At 37.9% G+C, this 21,090-nt stretch overlaps 1 long non-coding RNA gene across 2 annotated transcripts; it reads left to right on the top strand.

Moving 5' to 3' along the window:
* Positions 1-2,184: 2,184 nt before the first annotated feature.
* Positions 2,185-8,540, top strand: LOC148050778 (uncharacterized). Of its 2 annotated transcripts, XR_015700582.1 has the most exons (5): positions 2,255-2,308; positions 2,405-2,457; positions 3,479-3,601; positions 4,538-4,605; positions 7,021-8,540. It is a non-coding gene; the product is annotated as an uncharacterized LOC148050778 (long non-coding RNA). The 2 variants fall into 2 exon arrangements; XR_015700581.1 differs by having other exon boundaries at positions 2,185-2,457.
* The last annotated feature ends 12,550 nt before the right edge of the window (positions 8,541-21,090 follow it).

Below are 21,090 nucleotides of genomic sequence, written 5' to 3'. Positions count from 1 at the left end.
TAAAACGAGCTGGTAAGAAAAGAACATCTTGTCAAATATGTTTCACCATTTTTCTCCATATAGTGATTATGTTGTAAGACCTAGCAGCTGTGGTATTCATCTACATAACATGTTAACATAAGAGGAAGATAGCAAATTTTGATAGGGAGTTATGCAATGAGGAGTCGTCCCTTCAGGACCATTGAGACTTACTTTGAATTAACAAAGGTATTAATTTGAAGCACAATGGAAATATTTGAAAGAAACCATTGATTAACACTTTTTCTTAATAATTTTTTCCTGTATTTTCCAGTTGTGTTGGTAACAGGAGACGGGAACACTTTCAGAGTGGTGAGTCCCAAATTTTACTGTGTGAAGCCACTAAAACTAAAAAGCACAGCTGTTTATCGCAGGTTCTGTGATTCTCTCTGAAGTCAAAAGAAGTAGCATAACTTAAAGTATGATTCTTTTCTTTCATGATATTTTGAAGTACAGTTCTCAAGCCTGAATTTTTAAGAAACTCTTCTGATCAGATATCATTCGGGGCAAGGTGATGCTGAGCTTTGTCCTTATAATCTGTTATTTTAACGATGGTACTTTGGAGCCTCGCAAGCTTTCCGTTGTCACAAAGTCCAAGGAAGATACGAAAAAGCTGGATAGGAATGACAGGGAGATTAATGAACCAAGAAACCCATGGGAAATCTCTAGCTGTTTTACTTCATGGGCTTAACACTCATTTTGTACCTAGCCTCACGAAAGTACCTGATGTCATCCACCTTAGATCACTGTGTTTTCTTTGTAATAATGTACTAATGGGAAGGAAAAAAAAAAAAGTATTTGTTAACCTTAACTCATGTGTACAACAAAGCACTTAGTATTTATTATTTTTCTTGACTGCTTTATTTATGATACTGTTGTTTCTTCCCCTTGCAAAGTCTACCATTCTCTGTGCAGTTTAGTGATAAAAAAGAAACAAAATCTTAATCTCTTCCTAGGAAATTCTCTTTCAGATTTCAACATTCTCCCTCAGACTGTCTCTGTTATTCCAGTGACGTAAATACTTCATTTTGCTATTCTTCACCTTGGATATTTAAGTCTCAACTTTGATACATACACAAACAGCGGCTCTGTCTGAAAGCAACAATATGAGAGTAGAATACTTAGATTTTGAATCTAAATCAAAATGTATTTTTTTGCTATTCAAACTCCATGCTGCATTCTGAAGCTACAGGAAGATCCCCTTTACAGTGTTTTGCAGAAGCCAGTGAAGCCAGAATCACTCTCTAACTTTGCAGTTGCAAGCTCTGTACATCCCTCTCTGCATTACAGGCCAGATGAACACACGCTGATGGGCTGTTTCCATGCCACTTTAGTCATGGTATTTGTTTTCCTATATTTTGATTCCATAAGATGATATATGAAGCAAAATCAATAATGCTTGCTTTTAAGGTTAAGAGCACAGCTAAATAAATAATTCATAAGTCATTTGATCAATGGGACTTCAGAGAATATCCACCAGCAGAGAACAATTTTCTCAGATATACCCATTATTTGAAATTATATGACTATTGTCTTGGGTAAATTTTTAAGTCCTTTTATTGACCAGAACTAATTTTAAATAAGCACTTGCTCTTTGTGCTTTGCTACTTATTTGTGACCTGCCAGCTCTGAGTCACCTTGTGCTGCCTGGCTGATTGGATCAGCAGCACAGCTCTTCCCCTGCAAATACTTGATGAACAAGCATGAATAAGCCTTAAAAAAAAAAATACTTCTTGGTTCTGGTCACAGGAGGAAAGCAAAGCAGGTTAAAACTTGCCTGAAGTGAAGAGATTTCAACAAGAGATTGGGCGCTATTCATCCAGCTCTGCATGAACAGTCCAGTGACTGCTACGCAGGCATGCTCCTGCGGTGCTGGCATCACCCCTGGAGCATGGCAGCCTCTCCCAGCCGCTCAGTCCATGGGACCAGGTTAGAGCTGGATGAAAATAAAGCATCCAGCATAGGCTGGATCAGTTCATGGATCTGCTTCTGTTGCATTGCAACGCTTCTGATATTTGCATTTCCAAATTTTACTTTCTGGGGCTGCTGAGGACAGATTTGTGCCACCTGCCTAAGCGGTGCCTGGATGGTAGGGCAGCATAAATTATGAACAGCATGAATAATTGTATCCCTGTATTAATCTTGCTCTTGATGGATTGCCACTCTAAGCTGGAGTTTCCTAAAAGGTTAATGATTTTTGTGCAAAACAGAAAAACATGGATTCCCATTGAACAGTGTCAGCTAAAGCAGCAGGGCCAAGAGCACATGAGCTTTCAGTCCAGGCTCAAAGGTAGGTTTGAGAGACTCCAGCGGGACTTGTTTCTTTCCAACTTCTACCTCTGATTGTACCCATAATAGTATTACTTTGGGCTAATTCCTGCCACAGCTGTGGACAGACTGGACCCGTCTGGACAACATGGGGACTTCCTACACCTCCTGGTAAGGCAATTAAGTTTATGTGGGGACCTGATGTTTAATTGAGATAGGGTGCTTCAAAGCATGCAGAACCAGTGCTGCAGCACTACTCATACGATTCAAAGCAAGAACTAAAGAGTATTTTTGCATTTCAGACAGATTGTCAGCTGAAGATTCATTATGTGTGTGTGTGTGTGTGTGTGTGTTCAGTCCGAACAGAACAATTTGAGAAATTTTCATTCAGTGAATTGTTTTTTCATCTGTAACCCAACACGAATGCTCTGTGTCAGAACTGCAACACACCTGTTTCTCTGAAAGCTGAAGTAAAACGAATAGCAAAGTATTCTTGCCAGAAGCATGAAATGTAATATCTTTTGTATCATGGTTTGGAGAAATATATGTAATCCCACAAAAATGTTTTTCAAAAAAAGGAAAAAAAAAAACCACCTCTGACAGCATTGTTGTAATTACCTTGTTTGCTCTGTGAAGAATGGGTCCATCCGTCCTCTCGCTAAACCCTTACCTGACTGTGGGGTGGTGGTGGTACTTTGGCTGAGGTAGGGTCTTCTTCCTCTGCCTCTGCCAGGCAGGCAATGGGTGGGTGAAGGGGTAGAGAAATATTTAATTTGTCTACTAAATGCAAATGCATAATGGCAAAGGAGAATGAAGGCCTGTAATCAAAGTGCTAGTAATGGTATTAATACTTAAATATGCTCCATATCAAGCACTATATTTTGTCAAGTTATATACCTCACATTTAAGAATAGCTGTTTAGGGCATCGCCAAGTGTCTCTTTCTGGGGCCTTCAGAGCTTGTATATGCTTTCTTGAAAAGTGTCATATGAATGGCAAAAATATCCATGTAATTAAGAACAATGTGGCCCTTTCAAATGATATATTTTAAGGATATATTGTCTTGAGTAGTAATCTGTTATTCTACTTATTCTTTATTGGCACTGTGCAAACAATAGTTACAAATGCATTAATCTTACTGCACTCTCTTTTAAACCATTCATTCTGGAGTATGTAATACATTTATCTTTCAGTCCCATGGGTCTGATCTGAAGACTATTGAAATCAATGGAACAATCTGCAGTGCTTTCAGGGAACAGTGAAAATGTATTAAAAGGATGTTGGGACACATTCAAGTTGAAGATATTTTTTGCAAGGTAAAGTTCAGCAAAATGCCTGTGCTGGTGAATGGCAGAATCCACTCTCAAAAAATTTTAATTCAGAAATTAAATGCAAAGATGGAAGCACAGTAAAAAAAAAAAAAAGACATTAATCAAAAGTTATCTAATATTCAGGCTTCACTTGCGTAGTTTCCATACTTAGGTATCTAAACCATATCTCCACATGTAAGTCTTGTCCGCATCACGTCTTTTCTCACAATCAGTTGTTTTTCTCCAACCTTGATAAGTACTATCTTGCCCACTAAAAAAACCTGCTGACAATGACTTTCCTAGTCCATTTCTTGGAGCATGTCATTTATTTCTATGAATTTTTAGCTACGTTTTCTATTTTAAATTGTTTCAGAAATAGGTTTCTTTGTTTCTAGTGTTATTGACAGCTTATGCATCCCTGAATTTATTATTTCTCATTCAAATTTCCAAGTCTGAATCCTGCCATGATCACAGTGGGACAACAGCTCCAATGTACAGCTCATGTGCAAATCTACTTCTTTATCTTCTCCCAAAGCTCTTAAAAACTTTTTTTACTCCAACATTTATGTATCAAAGAGGAGCCAGGGTGCTGATACGCTCTGACCATTTGCTTATCCTTCTGACCTTTATTTTCTTGTTTTGGTGTACTCCTGTCTTGTCTCTTGTCTTCTATTTTGGTGGCAAATTTCTGGGCTGGGGAACTTCCCTTGTAAGAGACCTAATTCCTCATGCCCCTACTCCATGAACAGAGCTCCAGGCACTGTATTTATACAGATTATAGATGATCTGTCATACGTCCTTATATAATGCATTCTAATAGACTTAAACTGGGAGAACATTTTGTAAGTTATGTGTAGGAGCTTCATCATCAAATCCTATTTGCTTTTTGGATTTCTATTCTAGTTCCCATGAATCCCTTTGTAAATGTCCTTTTCTTCACAGAATATTATCAAACAAATTTTCTGATTGCTGGGTATTGTTTCTCCTGGAACATGATAGATTCCTTTGAGGTAGGATTTGTCAAGTTTTTACATCTGCTTCTCTTATCATAACTGACAGTATTAGAAATATTTGGATTTTTGCATACTTTCTTTGTCTGGAGTTTCCTAAAATCTTTCCTTATGAATAAACTCATGGAGGTTTTGTTAGTGGACTGGGATGTGAGATACCTAATTTTGAACTCTGACCTTGAGTTCACTGTGATCTTGAATGTCTCAGGCTTGATCTAACCACAGGAAATTTTGCCAGGCATGTTGAGATAAAAATGATATTTTAGGATGTAGCCATTATGGTCAAACACTAAGGCATCCTAGTGCAACAGCAAAAAGATCTTTTGACAGAATAGGTGACTTCCCTGGCCAAAAAAGTTAATGATTGCTAGGATAACTATTGGTATAATCAGTTTGCAGCTACACTAGGAAGACTGTGCTGGTATAACTGCACAGGCAGATATCTGCACTGCAGATGACTTTAGCATTTCTGTATCTCCATTTCCAGCCTATAAAATGGAGACTTCCTGTGGAGGAATGGCATAGTTATCAATGGATTCATTTTATATAATTGGGTACTCTGGTGATGCAATAAGAACTGACACAAAATACTAACCAGCCAACAGCCTGATAAACCACATAAGTGATACTGAAGAACAGAAGTAAATTCCATATAATTTACATTCAAAAAAGCACTTCTGTTGATCTGGTCAGCACTAAGACAGCATAAAAATGCTGTTTTGCAAAGATGATCCAGATGTCCTGTGGCTGAAAATGTTCCCACTGCATTGCTCTGCAGGCTAGATTTTTCTCTTGCCTTGATGCAAAGCCACTAAAACTGGTGAAGTTCCACATTGCTGATCTGTGGGACATGGGAATTAGACCCACGGTAGAGCAATATTCATAACTAGTTAGTTGAGCTACCTTGTTGGATAGCCAGGTTTGTTTTGAATTCAAAGAATGAACTATTCTTTCGGTCTGTTGTTTATTACTAGTTCAGAGCTACATACCTGAGCCAGTGTAATCAAATAGCGCATGCTATACATACACTGGGTTTGCTGACTCAGGTCTCTGCTGGTGTAGATATCTCCATTGCTTGCTATGGACATGTCCTGTGATTATTGGACTCATCCAGACAACTATATAATCCTTTCTTCTCTAGAGTGTGCTGTGCCATAAGCTTTCAGTTTATTTGGTACTTTACATATTTTTAACTTTTTCTTTAAATGCCCTAGTATTTGTCAGACTATTACATCTTCTTACTCTGCAATTGTGATGGTATTTCAGAGAATAGAACTAACAACCTAAATTTTAGAGTTTATGCTTTTTCTCTCAGAAAATGTGATTAAAACTATGTTCTTACTGTTCTGAAGATTTAATTTATTTGTCTTTCACAGATAGATTATTTAAATGCTCTAATATTCAAATGTAAATATTCAAATATAAGTCCTATTTGCTGTGGATCTTAAAACAAAATCTTTGTTTCTTAAGTCTTTGTTTCCAATAGAGGAAAGTATCTTATGCCAAAAAAAAAAAAAAAAAACAGCTCAAAACCAACCAACCCAAACCCCAAAAACCACAAGTGCAGTTTGTCTTTTGGATAAGATTATTGCAAAGCTATTTGAAGCAAAAATCCAACATACAAAAATGCATATTGTATTGCCTCAGGTATATAAGAATGAATTACAGGTTTTGAATCTTATTTATTTTCCATAACAGCTTAAGAATGTTAAAGAACAAGTCAAAAAGTAATCACTTGTTTCTTTGTTTGTGGTTTTGTTGTTGAGGGGCTTGGGGTTTTTTTATGGGTTTCTTTTCTTAAACTTTATCAAACCAGAATATGAAAGTAGGTCACTGCAGCAAAGTAAGGGCCTTGTATAGAAGAAAACAACCCCGCAGCCACCTGGGATGGAGCCACATCAGGCATGCAGTGTCACACTGTGGGTTTAGAGCTGGATCTGCATGAGCAATGCAGTTCAACAGCTCTGGAGCCAGAAACGTTATCTGCCCTGTGGTGACGTGCTGCCTGAGGCACGTGTTGCTGTTTGGCCATTTCGGCACCCACTTTGGATGTCAGCCTCATCCAGTGCCAGAGGGGCAGCACAAACCCACGGTCTGCTCTGCTCAGCCGGGGGACCAGGGAAGGACAAGCTGGTCTTATACAGGATCAGATCATTGGTATCAATGTTTATAGACTGTTGAAACCTGGTCCTTCTACCATACAAAATGTTCTCTTCCACCTTAGACAGTTTTGACTTGAGATTTTAGGGGCTGAGTTTTTGAACTTCCGTATGGGTCTAGACATGGGGGGTCTAGAAATGGCAGGTCTACCTATTGGCCACCATAATGTTTTGGAGAAGGCATTGAAGTACAGTGGTGAATGTTTGTTTTCCTTCTTGTTATTTCTTCCTTTTTCAATGTCTGTTATCTTCACAGTGGACGAAAACTCCTGGAGAGGATTAGCACACGGGAGAGTTAGTTAGCGCCATTTAACCCTGGGACAACGCCTCACTTCTGTGTAAAGCTGCCTTGCCTTTGATGTCTGCAGGAGTCTGGTGTCTGGTGAATAGAGGAGCAGGTGGGACACCTGAGGAGAGCTTCTTCCTTTGGAAGTCTGAATCCATCAAACAAAACCTTAGGACATTGTTTTAAATGCTGAAAACAAAGACAAACCCTGATATGGCACTCTACTTTGTAGAGTTAATTTGTGGAGTTTTCAGATTCCCTAGAGGGTTAGTGGCCTGAGGAACAGAGAAAAACTTCCTTAAAATATCACTGTGGAGCCAGATACTTCATTTTACATACCCTCCATGGCGTTAGATTTTTGTCACAAAATTTCACATCCAGGATCTCTGATAAAAGCAGAGAAGTTGTGAGTGCCTACAGATGAGGCAGCTCCAAAACATTTTTTTTCTGCATGTGAATTCAAATATTGTAGCTTCAAATCACAGTGATTAAATTATAGTCCGATCACAGTCTGAACAAGAGGATGTTGGTGAAATAAAAGTAAATGCATGTAACTTTTCAGACTTGTGCAAGGTATTTGTATGTAGAGTCAATACTTGTCCAGATGCCTCACATAATTATGGGTGTGCTGTCTATGGAATTTCATTTGATATCTTAGCTTTACCTAGGATTTTTAACAGTAATGTTAATGGTAACTATAAATGCAAACGGATTTCACCAAGGGCAAGAAGTTTGACAGCTCTGTTAATTTTCTTTTCATCTAATGCAAAGTATTTTTGGAAATATTCTTAGAAATGCCTTGTCTTCAAGTAGTTCCTGGTAAAGGTAAAATGAAGGTCCAGTTCTGTTTCATTTAACAAGCAGAGAAATGCTTTATGAGTATAAATAAATGATCAGTGATTTTTTTATGTTTTATTTTAAATGTGTCTACATGTTAGGAGAAATGAGAGAACAGACTGACAGCTTTCTTATTTATATTAAGTTGATATTTATATTAAGTTTTAAAGATTCATTTTCACATGAAACCAGCTTTATAATTATGTTTTCAGTTCCCAGAGTGTAATTGTTACTTTATGAACATTTGAATTTGATCACATTGAACAAGTTATTGGTAAATTATATTTACTTTTCCATGGATGATCTGTGCTCAGACTTACTGTAGATGCCACATATAGGAGCCATCTTGCATCAGATGTTATCTTTATTAATGCTGAAGAGTGGACATTTCATTTTACCTCCTTTGTGTATATTTAGCTTAATTTTAACTTCAGCTTCGATATTGAGTTTAACTTAAAAGCATACCGGTTTTGTTCTATTTGTAGTTACAAGGATGGGAAAGCAGCAAAGAAAACCCCAGTGTTATTGTTTTGATTATATCTCAAGCTTACTTTTTAATATTTTAATGTGTCTTTTCAAAGCAAGGAAATATTTCAGTCCGCCTGACTTCTTGCTATCCTCGCTGAGGCTGTCAGTTATCGTATGGCCACTTGCCCACCAGCCACTGGACTGACACCAAGAATTAATCTAGTTTGTGCCCCTAACTAGCCATCAGACTTGCAGACACCACAGACCTGAACGGAGAAGAGGTGGTGATCTCACTGTAAAAGGCTGCCTGTCCCTTTTGCCTCTCCCCTGGAGAGATTAAGGTCGAAGACAACAGTGATACAGCAGAGGTGACTCTGAAAGAGGAAAACCAGCGCAGAAGATTTAACTTTGCATAGTAATACTCCTTTCTTGTGCTGTTGCGAGCCTGTTTCAAATTTAATTTCACAAGTTCAGACACACTTGCAAGTAATTATTTTCAGTGTCTTGCTGTTGCATTCAAATTTGTCAGCGTAACCAATTTTCAGTTTCTTTAGAATCAGATCATTTCTGCTTAGAAGTGAAGCCTCATTAGCCTTCACAAAACAATATAAAAGGGAAATGTCTGAAATGATATGATTAGAGATGTGTAAAACTACTTGGGGAAACACAGATACCTGACAAGCCATTAATGAGATCATTAAAAATATTCAAAAATTCAATTTCATCTGAAAATAAGAGATTTGTTGTAAAATGCTTAAAAATATACTAAAAACCTGCAACATAGTTTGAAAATGTACAGTGAATTTTACTTCCTAATGCCGGCCATTGACTGACACACTGGTGAAAGAAAAATATCAATACTTGAATCAAATTGAATGGCAGGCTGTAACTTCTCCCATCCATGGAGATATTTAATGTGTAAATTGTACAAATATTTGCAATGGAAGTATACAAAAACCCCCGTAGGGATACAGTGGTGTGGAGACTGCAGGTCTGCTCATGTCCAAAAGTACAGCAGTTGTAAAAATGCGGTCTTGCCAAATGTGTTCCTCAACTAATTTTGTCACAGAATTTTATTCTTAGAAATTATGATGAATTTCACCAGGTTTAAACCGGCTGGAGATTAGATCCTGGCAAAGAGATGTCCGTTTGCAAGGACAAATGTTAAAGCTTGTGGCTTTAGGCTTGTGAATTTCTCTTATGCCCAGACTGGACAGCCCTGTTTCATCCATAAGGAACCAGACCACCTTTAGACTGTTGAAGGAAGAGTCATATCAACCTGGATGAAAATTAAACATTTACTAAGGTGTTGGCTCTGCATCAGGTGCCCCACGAGCGTGGTGGGATGGCCTGCCCGGTGCGTTTGCATCCGAGCTGCTTGGCTGTGGAGAATGTAGACACAGCCCTGGCAGAAACAGTGGCTCCAGCAATGAAATCCTGACTGATGAAACTCATGGGGTAAGCTGTTGACCTGATCAAATGGTGCCTGAATACCCCATGGCGTGAGCAATGCCTGGGCACTGCAGTTGCTAATCATTGATGTGGCCATGTCAGATGATGCTCCACATGCTGCAGAGAGCCAGCAATCAATGGTCCTCACTGCAGTGCTCCAGGGGAGTGAAAGGTGGGGAATCAGCTCCTGTGCACCTGGTCCCTGACCCAAAGGGCAGTGTTCAGTCTCTGTATACATCGGCTATCCATTCGATGGACCTCTTGTCCATAATCTCTTGGCAGGCTGTTGCAGCTAGTCTCTCTATTGATTTTTGCTTAGAAACACCTAGAGCTATTAATTCACTAATAAAATCTGAAGAGTTCAGTTTTCAAGACATTTAACTCATTTGGAGGCAAGGTTTATTTATTGACTGATAAGCAATTGAATAGCTCTGCTCGTTTCTAAGTAAAGGCATCATACAGACAACTGACAACCAAGTCAAAATCCATCCAACTACACTGAGCTTTAGCCCAGCAACTGGACTCAATTTGGGCCATTAGTGTCCGTGCATATGCCTGTTTTTCTTCCTTCTTTTGTTTCTCTTTTAGCTTATTTTCCCAGTTTAACTGGGGAAAAAACATCCATATATCTTTCTGAACCTGTGTTTTCTTAGCAGCAGACACTGCTGTCATCAATACTGCATGGCAAATCTTGATGGACCCAGTTCGAAAGAAATCAGAAAGTTTGCCTTTCCTTCCAAACCGGGTCTGCAAGACAACTTTCTGATTGCTTTCCTTGTCTCTCCTTCTGTTATTTTCTCTGCCCTACTCCGCATCCAGATGTTTTGTCCATGGCTCCTTGCAGATTTGCTGAGAAGAAGCCAAGGTGAGACAAAGATGTAGGTGCAAAGTCTGGGGGGGAGGATCAGGTGTGCAGATGGGGCTGCCCGCTGAGGTGATGTTCCTGCATCTCATGCTGGTTGCCCTGGAAGCCTACCTGGTTTGGTGTTTACCTTTTCAGGAAAGACAGAAATTACCAAACAACAAAGGCAGAGTCAACAGGAGAAAACAATCAAAGCACCTCTGTCTGGGGTAAAAATCATTACTGGTATAGGGAGAAGGCTAAGGTATGTAAATTACAAGAATATGGGGAGACTTCGTGTCTTCAGATATTTTTTTACCTTTCAATAAGGTCAAGTTTTGAGTAAAAAAAATAACCTCTTATTTAATTTTAAGTCCCTCAGGGCCCTTGTAAAAAAGATGTAATATTTCACTGCATAAATGATATACTTAAATCTATATCAGATAATGTCTCACTTTTCTATTTACTTAAATGATGAAAGATGGTTTATTATGACTAAGATAATTTTCTGTCTTTTTTTCTTTTAAATTTTCTTAACAGGGATGACAGACTAGAAAAAAAAAGTAAGACCAGCCATCAATAAGTGGGTTTATTGGTTAAATTTTAATGTTATTTTTAAGCAACTAATGAATTGCTTTGACTAATAACTGTAGAGCCAGACGTGATTCATTCTCATAATCAGGTTGACAGTCACCATCAATCCTGTAGTTTTAGTTCATCTGATTATAAAATCTTGTCTCCTTTTCCCATATAACATCTTACCAAATTTCACTCCACGAAATATGATGTGCTTGCTGGGGCTTTGCTTGGAGAGTCCTTAGCATAACTTTTGCAATTACATTGCTACAGCCATGGTGGGTCAGCAGCCAGCCCTGAGATTCAGGCTGGAGCCAAAGCTTGGGGAATATTGACAGTCTGGAATAGCTTTCGGTGTTTGTAGATCGTGGCTGTTTTTGTAGAGGAGTTAAACCTAGGAAGCTTCAGATGCAAATCAATCTCTTGGAGGAACTGAGCACAGCCAAAGCACTTGCACTTGTTGAGCATACGCCAACAACGCTCAAGGGGTCTGAAGTAACATTGCACTCCTTTTAATTACTGCACATACATTTGGAGAAAAGAAATCACCTAGTATGTGGCAAGAAACTTTCACGTGTTCTAGATAAGGCAGGTGGGTGATTTCTCAAATGCTGTATGACACTGAATTGAAGTAAACATTGCAAAGAAGTTTTGTCACTTCTTTTTGTGAAAGACTATCTACCCAGCAATAATGTTGAATATTTGAGGAAGATACAAGTATTGGTTTATTAGGGAAATTGATTGCAACTCTTTTATTTCAGTAATTTCTTTATTTACTTTTATTTTAGAAAAATATATCCATTGAGACATTGTTACTTCTATAGCTAAAAATGTATTATCTACCTTTGGTCATACTCCCAGCAGCAAGACAGACAAGTTATTTGAACCTTCCTGGGTGTTCCCACAATAACTTGCAAAGTGTTTGTTATATTGAGATAGAAAATAAACATTTATTTACTATCAAAACATATAGCTTTTTTTTAAAAAAAAAAGGTAAAAACTTTTTGGCATGTCCTAATAGTATATAAGCATATCACTTAATCATGAACTGGTGCTGTGGACTGGCTGGCTGTTAGGCAGCCAACTTTCATTGCTCCCACTGCAAGAAGAAACACTCCTCTTATAACAACTGGGTCACCTTCTTAACTGTGTTTTTATACTGTAGTTCACACTTTTGCTTGTTGACAGATTTAGAGCACTTTGTGAAAGCAATAATTGGCCTGGGAATATAGCTGGCATGCTTCCCCAGAAAAGAGCTTGAATTAGATTGCCTTAGGTCTTTCATTAACTGGTAAAACTAATGCAATGTGCTACCGCAACTGCCGTGCTGTTTCAAGAGCGTGCTGAAATCCTGCTGAAGGAACCGGGAGGACAGCGTGCGCCGTTCCCCCTCTCTGGCTGTACTGGAGCTTTTTGGCAGCTGTTGCAAACGTTAATTTTTAGCATTTATATAGCGGTTTCCCTCATCAGAGCTCCCAAGCACCCCCCAGCTGACACCTCCCTGCTGCGCCATGGGAAGGAACTGTAACTCCTGCTTTGCTCAGGGGGATGAGGCATACCCGTAACATGTGGTTCATCACCCTGTGGTGTGTAAAAGCAAAAGGACAGAGACCTTTCACTCATCTGAAGATGCAGCCCATCACAATCTCAACCCTTGGAGTCTTATAAAGGATCTGAGAAGGCTGAGATATCCTGTGGTGCAGAGGGGAGCAGAGGAGGGACCAGCTGGGTGCTGGGGTGTAGGGGGATGTTGTGAGTGCTGTCATGATGAGCCCAGAGAAGGTGAGCTGGTCCACCTCAATGAAGGGATGCTGAAGATGGGCAGGAAGGTTTCCTGTCCTGCAGCACTCCCCGTTCTTTGTCAGGAAAGAAGACATAGTTGGCCAGTGGTGAAGACATTCAGCTGGGTTTTGGGGTTGATTTATTTTGGTTTTGGAGGTTTGGGGTTTTTTTGTTGTTTGTTTGTTTGTTTTTTTCCCCAGTCTGTTTTTTTTTATCTCTGAAAAAATAAAATCTGTTTTCATGAATTTGTAGAAAGATGCTTCAGGAATTTAATGCAATAGGGTCATATTCTGGCTATTAATATTAATGCCTTAATCCTGGATTTGGAGGTGCCTTCTAGAATAAAACTAGAAAACTGTGCACTTTTTGAAGCGTTGCTAATAATACTGGAGGAGTAAAATGTATCCTATTTGAGTTATATATATCTCAAGTTCCTATTTGAAGAAGTATTCCAAGATGAATCAAAGATCCTGAAAGAAATCCTGTATGGATAATCTTTAGATTTATTGTTAATTATTATGGAATTGATACCTAAGGAGCTAAAAAGCTTTACCTGTGAAATCATCATATCTTTTCAAAATGAAGAGGGATTGGATAGAAGGCAGTGGGAGGGTAAAAATAGAATTATTATGTAAAATTGTTTTGGAAAGAAAATAAAGTGCTTTTCCATCTAAGACATCACAGTTTGTTCCGTTCACTGTGGTTCTCTTTCCTCTGAAAAAAAAAAAAATCCAACTGATTATATACCTTATGCCTGGTTTCATTCATGGAAGGTAATTTTAGAAATTAATTTCCCTCATTAGGTTGTATAACTCAATACTAATTTACTGAAATGATCTAGGGAAGCAGAAGTAGACTCATCTTTAGATATTAAGGTATTTCAGTAAGAAACCCTGAAGTTTATTATTTCTGTCAGTTTGGAGAATTTTGTTAAGGTGTCCGATTTGAAGGATGGTCTGTGTAGTCCCTAATAAACACCTTTGCCCTCGAACACTTTAAGGCTGCTATAGTATTTTGTAGATAAGCTACTGAATGAATCAAAACTAAGCGCATGCCCTTAGGTTAGGCCATGTCTCTAACTCAGAAAAAAAGTCCTTATTCAGGAAAATCATATGTATGAAATACAATTTGTCCTGAAGTGCTTCTGAGACCTGTATCTCTGAAACAGCGACAGCAACTAAATAAGAAAAAAAAAAAAACAAAACCAGAACAACTTTCTGGTTATTTGGCACTTTTCAGAAGGAAATAAAACAAGAGAAGTACCAGTTTTGCTCTTCACATTTGGGAGAGGGTCTATACCGATAGCAGTTTGCTTAGTAAAATCATATGTATTAAGTTATAAAGTAACCCTTTTAATCATTGTTTCTGGGAAGAATACATATTTCTCTACATGGTTCAGTAAGTAAAATTAAAGTAGTACATTAAAGCAAAAGTAGTAATTTATATTCTATTAAATCTAGTAATAGCAAATGTATATTAGTTTTGCTGCCAGCCGTCTCTATATAATATAAATACCTGGTGTACATTAAATACTTCAAACCATCAACACAGAAGAGGAGGCAGTATGTGAAATAAAAATAGACACTTAAAAATCTTATCTGATATAACAGTTGAGATGGATTCTGCAATTAGGTCCCCAGAAACTTTATACTGAGACTTTTAAATATCCTTCAAAAACAATACAAACATAAAATAAATATTGTTGGCTAGAAAATTATCACAAGTTATTGTTATCTCCCAGTGTTTTCACTGATACGGAATCTGATCCTGAAAATTATCTACTTGTGCAATGATGTTGATTTTAATATGAGATTTGCACATGAATGTATGTTATTAAAATCTTCCTTAAGTCCTTCCTAAAGATTCTCCTGGTGAGAGTTTTCTACTCTAACAGCTCTTATTCAGAGTATCAACAGAGATTAACAATTATTTTGTTGGGCTTCAGAGGAAGCCGTTGTCAGGAGTCCTTCATAAGATGACACTATGGAAGCCACTGAGATGCAAGGTAAAGTTTCAGTGTGGATTAAAAACTGGCTAAGAGACATCATGTGAAAGAGAAGAAAAAGTGATCCTCATGGCAAGAGGCAATGACGAGGTTCCAGCATTAATAGTGAGATCATAATATTTGTAGGATGCCAATCTCTTAATATTTGACAAAGCTAGAAAATATTAGAGGAATTTAAAAATACAAGTAAAATAGTGCAGAGGCTGATACATCCATTGTTGACAAATACACCTAAACATGATTTTGGGCATCAAAACAAGATTTTATTTTAATATGCATCAGTTTTCAAAGTAGTAATCAAAGCCCTAGTGTGCACAAAGTATAAGCACTACAATACAGACCAGGGAATAGATGTTATTCTGCTGATGAAAGCTAAATGCTCAACCAGATTATAATGTTAGTAGCTAGTCAGTCTGTCAGAAGGAAAAGATATAGAAAAAAAATATGGAGGTATTTCAGAAATACTGCAGCAGGCAGTGTGAAGTACTGAATTTCTCTGAAGACTGCTGTAAGGGCTGAGAGTCAAAAGATCGAGATAAGATGCTCAAGACAAGAAACAAATCAAAGGAGATAGGCTTAAGTTACATTTTCCATTAAATAATTAATGATGTACTCAGAGTAAACTAGCTGCTGCTATTTGCGGTTTTAAGAAGACAGTTAGAACAATACGTTGTCAAGCACACAATTTATTACAGGAGAAATACCTATGTATTAAGGAAAAATATACAATAACAGTGGAAACCATTGCTGTTAGTTTATGTGTATCAAGGCTCAAAGTTTAATTGGGACAGAAAGTGATACCTGCGTGCCTGGATCTGGATCCTTTCTCAGCTCTTCTGAAGAAATATGCATCAGCATTCTTCTAGGCGTATTTCACCCTCTAGCATTGGGTTAGAGGCTAATTTCCTCCAAGGAAAAAAAGAAATCATTCTTTTGATTACATTTGCCTATAACAGGGTTTCTTATAACTTTCTATGATGGATTTATTGCTGCCCACTAGCAGGAATAGAGTGAAGTGGCCATGAGTCGTCTGTAGTAAGGAAATTCTTTTATCCTGTAATATATTTTTGAAAAGGAACCGTAGATTTGGTTTATACATCTGCTAACACATCATGTTCAATCAACTAATAACCAATACAGACTGTAACAGAAAGAACACTGACATTGTGGATAAAGATATGCATGTATTCAAATATCTTGTATTTCTTCTTTGCATTCACATTTAGAGATAACTGTAAGTGGTAAGCTATCCAAGTATAAAATTGTCTGGAAAATTTGAACTTGGTGTTTTAAACTTGGATTACAGTCAATCCTTGACTGTAAGGATCTTATTTCCATTAATATGTTACCAGAACGGTGCTGGAGGGCCAGCTGTTAAAACCCTGCCACTAGCCCAGGGAGGAGATGGGAGCAATTTAGATTTCCATGCTCCTGAATATGAATAAATCACCCTGTTAACTCCTTTCTGCTAGAGTGACTTCTCACTGGGACTCATAAGCATACTTCACAAGAGCAAGGTTGAGGCTTTTTTAATTTGGAGAGAACAGGCTGCTCTCTACAGGGTATTCACCCTTCATCCCAGCTCCAAGTAACATAAGGGCTACAATGACACACACACAACATGCGTGGGCCAAAATTTTCATAGTTGGATGCTGAAAGGTAACTACTGAGATCCTAAGGATCAAAAAAAAAAAAAAACCCCAAACCAAACCCCAAACCCCCACACCCGAAGTATTTTAGTATAAAATCCTACTCGTAAAATTCAGATCCTTGATGCACGTATGCTACCTTGCCACAGATATCTGAGGCTGCACCCAGTTTTGCAGCGGGCTTGCAGATGCTCATCTGGGAGGAAAAAAGCCATTCCTTCATTAGCTGATGCCTAAAATCTCAGTAAAGAACCAGTTTTTACATGAGAGGAGCATAACAAAAAAACCCCATAAAAACAGATACTCTCACCAATATAATGTAGGGGAATGACAGATTTGGACTTGAGATCTAAAAGTCAATACAGAAGGGGAGAAGTTGATTAATGGTATTAAATTACAGTAAATAATGACAGAGCTTTGAGAAAAAACAGATTTGGCTGAATATGCTTTTCAATATAAGAAATGAAGCCACAAGCTGAGAGTAGAATGTTAAGTATATATAAATGATGAGAACTGGGAATACAAAAAAGTGAAAGACAAGTTAGTGTGTTACATAAAACATGAACAAATGGTTAGCAACATTTTATAGTTAAAAAGAGGAATTTTGTTTAGCCTGTACGGGACTGTCCCTCTTCATTTTGAAATCTACAGCACGTTTGGTCACTAAATTTATGCATTTATTACACATGCATGCACACATGCATATGTACCCCGCCCCCCCAAATTCTATATGGCGGAAAGGCATAAACAGAACATATCAGACTGGGAAAAAACATAAACACTGACTTTTGGGGCTTTTTAAAATCCCTGGCTGACTTTAGTTGGACCATACTTTTAACCGGAGGTTTTATTAGTGACAGCTAAGAGCAGTCTGCGTATCTTAAAGTATTCATATAACATACAGATATCTGAAATTGAAGCTTTATGCTCATGTTTAAAAGGGACTTTCTCACACTTAAACTAGGAATGACTTTATGAACTTTATGTTCTATGTCATTGTGATGTTGTGTGAGGTTGAACACATGCAATGACAAACAAATGCACACGGATAAATGTGTGGTGTTTAATACAGCTGTAATACTCATCTGAAATGATGCTAAGTTTTTTTTCTCCTTTGGTTTAAACTTTTTTTTTTTTAACTTAGATTTTTTTACTGTTGGTACTTTATTGTTAGTCTTCAATCTGGGCTGAAAAACTCAAGTAAAAATAGTCTTGCATATTTGCTACCTTAAGCATACAGGTTTCGTCTAATCTAATGCCTTGATTTTGACTGCTTTGTAAATAAATAAAAGATTGCCTTTAACATTTTAACAGTTGTTAAAGCAGCAAAAGAGATAAAAGAATGTTAAAGGGTGTGCAAAGATTGAATTAAAGCATGTCCTAGCATTTTAATGACAGTTTGACCATTACGAGGAAAAAATCAATTTGCAGTCCCTGTGGACAGCTACCTGAGACTGAAGCTGAAACTGTTCCATTGGGAAATGTGTTAAAAGATAAAAAGAGTCATATTCCTTATTTTCTGTGAAGAAACATAGAAGGGGTTTTTAGAGACCAGGAGATATGCAAACCTTTTCCAGGATAATAAGAAGGGAGAAGATCATGTGTACTCTAGTTCTAACATTTCCCAATTAATATTCTAAAGATATTTCATATTTTTTAGAATTTAAAGTGAAATGTGTACATCAATTATGAAAATTCAATTATTTAGAAATTGAACAAGGTTTTATATACATTGCTATTCTGTATTTTACTCTTAAAGAAATGGTGCGTTCTAATCAAGAGTCCCAAATCCATGAACATCTGACTGTACAAGTATTTCCCATTCACAGCCGTCCTCCTGCTGCCTCTGGTAAGCTAATGCATTTGAAGGTGTGATCCAGCGCAGATTCAGAGTTCATGTAATAAAATTAATCTGAGATAAAATAGACCCATATTTGTATATTGCTCTAATGACTCTAGAAGCAAAGTCCTTTTGTGGAAAGGTACCTTTGGATGTGCCGAGGACCTTAAGTCCTTAGAAACTCCCTGGGGCTTGTTCCTTTACGCCCTGTTTCCCAACACCTTTAGGCACTCAGAGAAACAGAGCTGAGCTTACACGGGTTTGCCAAGGTGCCTGGGCAATTTAGGACAACCTCTATTTTTTTCCAAGCTCTACCTTCTAGACCTAGAATGTCTTCAGGAACATATGTTGTCTGTGACTTGACCTGTCCCTTTTCCTACAGTATAGGATTACTATTATGAATATTCTGCTCTATAGATGCCTTCTGTGTTGCTCCCTGTTTTTCAGGTATGGCTTTTGAAAATCTTCAAATCAACTATCATCCTGTTTAGGTACCAAAATGACTTTTAAGCTTCTGATCCTCAAGCCACTTTGAAAATAGGATTTTCATTCTTCAGATAAAATACAAAAACATTACTCTTGATATATTACATTCTTTTTTCTTCCTCAGTTACAGTGTAAAATTTGAGGTGTAACTCATCACCAGGATCCCTGTTGTGTTTTGGAAATTGCTTGCATACCTGAGGCTGCTCTCTGTCCCTTCTTTCTCATGGCCAGATTGAGTCCTACAAGCCAGGGCTGGAAATTGCAAAGTCTAGTTCTTTGATGATTATAATTTGTTTTGTTCCCAACTAATTTATTGGGGTCAAAAGCAGCTCAAAGAACAGGAAGGTACCATGGAAGACCTCAGGAATACGGCTGTGATCATGTGCATTTGTTCTGGTGCTCTAAAGAGTCTCCATGTTTTTGCAACTGCCACAGAACAAAAAAAAAAAAAAAAGAAAACTAAAATATTCTTCAGTTGTAAAGTTGGCACAGGAATCTGAAGTCTCCTCTTACAATACTAGTGGAAACAACAGCCTAACCTAACCTCCAAGAATGGAGTTACACACTCTTGGCCACCCGCCTCACTGTGGCAGTGTGGAGTTTTAATTTGGAACACAGTGCTCAGCAAATTAACAAATAAATAACTTATTTATTATTAATAATTTATTTATTACTTATTAATAAATAACTAGATGATCTTTAAGGTCCCTTCCAACCCAAACCATTCTATGATTCTATGATTCAATGATTCAATGATTCTATGAAATAAGTAGCACCATGAGACACTGAAGAACATGGAACCAAGAGAAAAATGAACAGCATTAACTGCTGTGGAAATTATCCACGTGCTTCTGCTTGTTATCTGCATTTTCTCTTAGGCCAATATAAGCATCCTGGTATTAAGTATCTCCTTTCCGGCATGAGCTCTGGTTTGCAGGAAGCTGCTCAGGGTTTCACCTGTGCCACTGCTTCACAAATGTGGTGGGACAGTTTGTCCTTCAAGACCTTGCTTCAGTTTTTGGCCTTTCAGTGCCAGCTCTTGATTATAGTTTATAAGAAGTTCCTAAAGTGTCATTTGAAGGAGTGTCATGAAAAAGGTTTGTAAATCTCTTGAGTGGTTTATAACATGACTGGAAATTTTCCTTTTATTCTCTCATGTTTTCTCATTTCCTTTTTTTTCACCAAGAATCCTTAAACAACTGCAGATATTTCACATTGTTCTTAGAGTCATTTACTGTCCTTATTAAAATTTTGTCACATAAGTGAAGAGTTTAATCCCCCATAATCATATATCGAATGGCAAGCTACTCCATCTCCTCAACCTTTAGAGTGTTCTGTAATTGGATTAACTGGCAATTGTAGTTCTCCCCTTGTGTAGCCTCAGCAGCCTACAAGGAAGGGGAATGGCCTGTTGATGAAAATACAGCACTTTAAAACGTTAGTGCGGTTAGTCAGGCTGGGGTTTTGTTCTGCCCACTTGCTAAATCAGGCACGAAGATTTTTTTTTCTGTTGTTTTATCATCATGAATCAAACTTGAAAAAGACCAACCTCAGGAACAGCACAAATCAATTTGTGTGGTTCTGACTGTAACAAGAGAGAGAAATAGTGAGGGGTGCCTTTTTTTCTCTGCTTTATATATTTCAGGTGTCTGTATGCTGCTAATTGAAACCCATTTCCTAGGCTCCAGCTGGTGGTGTTACAAACGGGAGGAGGGCTACCTCAGCATGGTAGCTAAGGTAATGTCTGTTTGAATTTGAAACGGCTTAACCTACCTCAGACACCAGATGAATTCTTTTATAGCATATGATCCATGGGAACACTTAAAAATGAATTTCCACATGCCAGAACACTCTTTCAGTGTATTGAAAGAGACTGACTAAGGCACTGATTAAAGCAGTCTGGAAAGCCCTGGGCATTCCCACCACTCCAGCCTCAGACTTGTGCAGAGGAGAGCTACTTGGCTGCTAAAGCAAATGGGTATGAGACTCTTGAATTTTATGAAACAAGAAGACATACCAATCATCCTTTAATGTAGCTAATGAACCTTGGTGATTTAAGCTTGGCTGTATCTCTCTGCCCCCACCAGCTGAAGGAAGGAAAGGC

Source organism: Nipponia nippon, unplaced genomic scaffold, assembly GCF_047370975.1.
Source record: "Nipponia nippon isolate SJK-2023a ecotype South Korea unplaced genomic scaffold, ASM4737097v1 scaffold_7, whole genome shotgun sequence".
Classification (NCBI taxonomy): Eukaryota; Metazoa; Chordata; class Aves; order Pelecaniformes; family Threskiornithidae; genus Nipponia; species Nipponia nippon.
Note: the sequence above shows the minus strand (reverse complement) of the source record. Positions and strands in the feature narration are given on the sequence as shown.